The 6,662-nt window shown below is 40.0% G+C and overlaps 1 pseudogene; it reads right to left on the bottom strand.

Annotated features, from left to right (window-relative positions):
• Positions 1–236: 236 nt before the first annotated feature.
• Positions 237–794, bottom strand: LOC101106497 (ras-related protein Rab-22A-like; annotated as a pseudogene).
• Between the last annotated feature and the right edge of the window lie 5,868 nt (positions 795–6,662).

Raw genomic sequence — 6,662 nt, 5'->3', positions numbered from 1 at the left:
TCCCTGTGTACACAGAGATCCTTTACAGGACAGACGTCCACACACTGACGTATTACTGCTGCAGTCTCTGAAGAGGAGACGGAACCAGTTAATTCCTGTGAATCCCAGATGCCCAAAAGAGATCCGAAACTGGCAGGCGACCCCTGGAGGCAGGGCCCAGCCCTCCCGCGGCCTGTCAGGACCAGCTACTTTGTCTGGGAGCCTCAGGGCCAAGGCCCAGTCAGCAGCAGCTCTGCCTAGACTCCAAAGACTCTGTACAGTTTGAAGCCCTTTCCACCAGAAGGCGGGCTGGTGTCAGTGGATGGAATTCTTTGACTAATTTATATAAAGAGTCTGTTTATGTTTATCTTGTTCTTCGTGCTGGTCCATAAAAGGACTGCATGGATGTAGTTGGCGTAGTCCTTGGCATCTCTCTCCATGACCTCTCTTATCTCGATAAGATCACACTTATTTCCCGCAATGACAACTACAATGTTGGCTGGGCCATGCTGCTGAAGCTCTTTTACCCAGTTCTTTAATGTTAAAATATTTCATGATGTCATAAATAATTATAGCTGCAGCCAAGCCTTGGTAGTACATTGGCGCTAAGGCAGGGAATGTTCTCGTCCAGCTGTATCCTAGATGAAGGATTTATGTAGCTCATTTTGGTACTGGACAGTCTTGGTCATAAAAGATGGTCCTATTGTTGGGTTGATGTTTGGATCAAACCTGTCTTCCACAAATCACTACACAATACTTGATTTACCTACACCTGTATCCTCCAGCAGACACACCTCAAGCTACCTCAGCACCATGGCCTGGGAACCAGGGGTGCAGGCCCACTGCCATCCTAAATTGAGAGAGAGGCTGGGCCCAGCAGGAGCATTCCCCGGCGCCACCACCACAAGGCCTAATCCTGGTGGCAGGGCACGCAGAGGCCTTTCTTTTGCTGGACCTTGGCCCTGCCTGGCTATTGCCAACCATGCAGAGCCCGTCTCAGCAGCCTGAACATGTTCCCAGTCGCCACTGTGCCGCCATCTTGGGACAGTGGCCAGTCAGCTGCAGAGTGAAAGGAATTCTTAAGAGACATTTGAGTCCATTTTGACACCTATGTAGATCAAAGAACACTTCCTCAAACAAGACACTGATTTCCTCCTATGAGAAAGAGAAATGGTGGTAGAGGCATGTAACCAACTTTGTTTTCATTACCGTTTGGGATTTGTGTATGAAGATACAAATTCCTTAGAGTTTCTGAGGCAATAGGATTATGGGTAAGATCCAGGAATCTACAGTTTTAAAAGAAACTCAGGCAAATAAAAGAATCAATCCAGCTACTATATCTTAAAAAGACAACAAAACAGACCATAGAGAAAGCAAAAGTCTAAAAATATTTTGAGTATGGTCATGTTTTATTCTTAGTTCAGGTCAGTTGCTCAGTCATGTCTGACTCTGTACAATCCCATGGGCTGTAGCATGACAGGCCTCCTTGTCCATCACCAACTCCCAGACTTTACTCAAACTCATGTTAATACAGTCCGTGATTCCAGCCAACCATCTCATCCTCTGCTGTCCCCTTCTCTCCCTTCCTTCCATGTTTCACAGCATAAGGGTCTTTTCAAATGAGTCAGTTCTTCACATCCAGTAGACAGTGCATTGGAGTTTCAGCTTCAACATCAGTCCTTCCAATGAATATTCAGGACTAATCTCCTTTACGATCGACTGGTCGGATATCCTTGCAGTCCAAGGGACTCTCAAGAGTCTTCTCTAACATCACAGTTCAAAAGCATCAGTTTTTTGGTGCTCAGCTTTCTTAATAGTCCAACTTCGCATCCATACATGACTACTGGGAAAAACATAGTCTTGACTAGATGGACCTTTGTTGGCAAAGTAATGTCTCTGCTTTTGAATATGCTGTCTAGGTTGGTCATATTTTTTCTTCCAAGGAGCAAGCATCTCAATTTCATGGCTGCAATCACCATCTGCAGTGATTTTCGAGTCCAAAAAAACACAGTCTGACACTCTTTCCCCATCTATTTGCCATGAAGTGATGAGACCAGATGCCATGACTTCATTTTCTAAATGTTGAGCTTTAAGCCAACTTTTTTCACTCTCCTCTTTCACTTTTCTCAAGAGACTCTTTAGTTCTTCTTCACATTTTGCCATAAGGGTGGTGTCATCTGCATATCTGAGGTTATTGATATTTTCCCGGCAATCTTGATTCTAGCTTGTGCTTCAGTGAGCCCAGCATTTCTCCTGATGTACTGTGCATATAAATAAAATAAGCAGGATGACAATACACAGCCTTGACATACTCCTTTCCCTAATTGGAACCAGTCTTTTGTCCCATGCCTATTTCTAACGGTTGATTCCTGAACTGCATACAAATTTCTCAGGAGGGAGGTCAAGTGGTCTGGTATTCCCATCTCTTTTAGAAATTTCCATGGTTTGTTGTGGTCCATACAATCAAAGGCTTTGGCATAGTCAATATAGCATAAGTAGATATTTTTCTGGAACTTTTTTTGCTTTTTTGACAATGCAACAGATGTTGACAATCTGATCCCTGGTTTCTCTGCCTTTTCTAAAACCAGCTTGAACATCTGGAAGTTCATGGTTCATGTATTGCTGAAGCCTGGCTTGGAGAATTTTGAGCATTACTTTACTAGCATGTCAGATGAGTGCAACTGTGCAGTAGTTTGAACATTCTTTGGCATTGCCTTTCTTTGGGATTGGAATGAAAACTGACCTTTTCCAGTGCTGTGGCCACTGCTGAGTTTTCCAAATTTGCTGGCATATTGAGTGCAGCACTTTCACAGCATCATCTTTCAGGATTCGAAAGAGCTCAACTGGAATTCTATCACCTCCACTAGCCTTGTTCATAGTGATGCTTTTTAAGGCCCACTTGACTTCACATTCCAGGATGTCTGGCTCTAGGTGAGTGATCATACCATCGTAATTATCTTGGTTGTGAAGATCTTTTTGTACAGTTCTTCTGTGTATTCTTGCCACAGCTTCTTAATATCTTCTGCTTCTGTTAAGTCCATACCATTTCTGTCCTTTATCAAGCCCAACTTTGCATGACATGTTCCGTTGGTATCTCTAATTTTCTTGAAGAGATCTCTAGTCTTTCCCATTCTGTTTTCCTCTGTTTCTTTGCATTGATTGCTGAAGAAGGCTTTCTTATCTCTTCTTGCTATTCTTTTGGAACTCTGCATTCAGATGCTTATATCTTTCCTTTTCTCCTTTGCTTTTCACTTCTCTTCTTTTCATAGCTATTTGTAAGGCCTCCTCAGACAACCATTTTGCTTTTTTGCATTTCTTTTCCATGGGGATGGTCTTGATCCCTGTCTCCTGTACAGTGTCACAAACCTCCTTTCATAGTTCATCAGGCACTCTGTCTATCAGATCTAGTCTCTTAAATCTATTTCTCACTTCCACTGTGTAATCGTAAGGGATTTGATTTAGGTAATGCCTGAATGGTCTAGTGGTTTTGCCCACTTTCTTCAATTTAAGCCTGAATTTGGCAATAAGGATTTCATGATCTGAGCCACAGTCAGCTCGCAGTCTTCTTTTTTATTGCTGACTATATAGAGCTTCTCCATCTTTGGCTGCAAAGAATATAATCAATCTGATTTGAATATTGACCATTTGGTGATATCTATGTGTAGTCTTCTCTTGAGTTGTTGGAAGAGGATGTTTGCTATAACCAGTGTGTTCTCTTGGCAAAACTATTAGCCTTTGATCTGCTTCATTCTGTACTCCAAGGTCAAATTTGCCTGTTACTCCAGGTGTTTCTTTACTTCCTACTTTTGCATTCCAGTCCCCTATAATGAAAAGGACATCTTTTTTGGGTGTTAGTTCTAAAATGTCTTATAAGTCTTCATAGAACCATTCAACTTCAGCTTCTTCATCATTACTGGTTGGGGTGTAGACTTGGATTACCATGATATTGAATGTTTTGCCTTGGAGACAAACAGAGATTATTCTGTCGTTTATGAGATTGCATCTAAGTACTACATTTTGGACTCTTTTTTTGACTATGACATCTACTCCATTTCTTCCTAGGGATTCTTGCTCACAGTAGTTGATATGATGGTCATCTGAGTTAAATTCACCCATTCCAGTCCATTTTAGTTCACTGATTCCTAAAATGTCAGTGTTAACTCTTGCCATCTCCTGCTTGACCACTTCCAATTTGCCTTGATTCATGGACCTAACATTCCAGTTCCTATGCAATATTGTTGTTTACTGTATTGGACTTTGCTTCCATCACCAGTCTCATCCACAACTGTGTGCTGTTTTTGGTTTGGCTCTGTCTCTTCACTCATTCTGGAGTTATTTCTCCACTGATCTCCAGTAACATATTGGGCACCTACTGACCTGGGGAGTTCATCTTTCAGTGTCCTATCATTTTGCCTTTTCATACTGTTCATGGGGTTCTCAAGGCACAAACACTGAAGTGGTTTGCCATTCCCTTCTCCAGTGGACCACATTCTGTCAGAATTCTCCACCATGACTCGCCCATCTTGGATAGCCCTACGTGGTAGGGGCAGAGGTGGCTACAGCTTGGGCAGAGGAATCTTTTATTCTAGTGAAATATAATCCAGAACCTCAGAACTTAAAACAGATAAACCAGAGCAACTCTTGGAAACTGAGGAGACAGGGCAAGGCCATACTCACAGATGCCTCTTTCTCCCCCTCACTGAGATGTTTTTAGAAACCTGGTTTGAGAATGGAGAAGACTCTTGAGAGTCCCTTGGACTGCAAGGCAATCCAACTAGTCAGTCCTAAAGGAAATCAGTCCTGAATATTCATTGGAAGGATTGTTGCTTAAACTGAAACTGCAATACTTTGGCCACATGATGTGAAGAACTGACTCTTTGGAAAAGCCTGATGTTGGGAAAGATTGAAGTCAGGAAGAGAAGGGGACGACAGAGGATGAGATGGTTGAATGGCATCACCGACTCTATGCACATGAATTTGAGTAAGCTCCAGGAGTAGGTGATGGACAGGAAAGCCTGGTGTGCTGCAGTCCATGGGACCACAAAGAGTTGGACACAACTGATCGACTGAAGTGAACTGAACCTGTCATTATAAAAACAATTTTTCTATTGTACAGTAGTCTATATTCTTTTGTATTATTTTATTTTTATTTATTATTATTATTACTTTATTTTACTTTACAATACTGTATTGGTTTTGCAAAGCACTGGACATAGATGGGTGAAGAGAGGCCAGGAATCTCATCAAAAGTCCAGCTCTCTCCATCAAGAATGTTGCTTATTACCTCCTAATTCTATAACATTGAAAACAACAACTGCATGTATAATAAAAATGAATTATGAATATTTTTGCATCTAAAAGAAAAGTATGGCTAATCAGTCCATTGGCTGTAATGTTATGTCAGTAACAAAAGTATCAGAAATACTAATTTACTATTTGTAAGATATTTGTTCATTAATTTTATTTGTTCTACATGTTTGCTGACTGACTTTCTCCTCTCATAGCCTATTCTTCACAAAATGCCCATGTGAACATCTAATATACTCAACCACTATTCTATTCCATTCCATTCTATTTTGTCACATCATATCATATAATATTGTCACTGCATTTAAAATTTCTTTTCTGAAACATTCTTAGGGAATCCTGTAACTATCAGTTCCTATAAAAAGGAAGAAATCAGAATATACTTAACCACTATCAGACTATAATCTACTGTTTTCTTCATCTGCAATACATTAGATTTTCTTGGGAAGTAAAAGTCTAGCACAGGACAGGAATTTGGTGGCCACTTTTCTGCATTTCCTGTTTTTAATAGATATACCAATATCCACTTCCCATGTTCATATGCAATATGCAAGTTCCCAGACCTGAACATCCCTACTGGTATGCCGTCCTACTCAGAGCACCTCAGTTGCCTGAGTCATTATTTATTTTAGACATTCTAGAGATAAAACACAATAGGAAAATATATTTAGAATAATTTAAATTAAATATTTAACATTTATTCATTATATGACTGTAATTGAAAGAAATCCCAAAAAAGAAAAATCTGTGCTATTTATAGGAAATATATATATATATATGTATATATATATATATATGTTTTTTTTTTTCAATTGGAAGCTGAACTAAATCTATTCGAGGCCTATAACATGAGAGAGATTTTTTAAAACTGATTGTTCCAGTGAACTCTAAAGGAACTCTATGCCATTTATTTAGTTGTCATCTCAATTTGAAATAGCATGGCTATTTAAAACAATTATGTTTCCAAGTCTCTAGTGGGCACAGAACAAAAGTTAGCATTAGTCTGTCAAATAATAATTTACTAGCATTGCGAGTCTCCCTGCCAAAAGAAAGCAAACCAAATTAACAAAACAACTGGCCAAAATTACTATTACCAAATAAACAAGGTGCCAAATGAACAAACACAATCATAGATTTCACTGCATTTCCCTAAAATGTGCTAATACTATTGACTATGCCAAAGCCTTTGACTGTGTGGATCACAATAAACTGTGGAAAATTCTGAAAGAGATGGAAATACAGACCACCTGACCTGCCTCTTGAGAAATCTGTATGCAGGTCAGGAAGCAACAGTTAGAACTGGACATGGAACAACAGACTGGTTCCAAATAAGAAAAGGAATATGTCAAGGCTGTATATTGTTACCCTGCTTATTT

The sequence above is a fragment of the Ovis aries genome, chromosome 2 (genome assembly GCF_016772045.2).
Source record: "Ovis aries strain OAR_USU_Benz2616 breed Rambouillet chromosome 2, ARS-UI_Ramb_v3.0, whole genome shotgun sequence".
NCBI classification, from domain to species: domain Eukaryota; kingdom Metazoa; phylum Chordata; class Mammalia; order Artiodactyla; family Bovidae; genus Ovis; species Ovis aries.
This window is presented reverse-complemented; position numbering and strand designations above follow the sequence as displayed.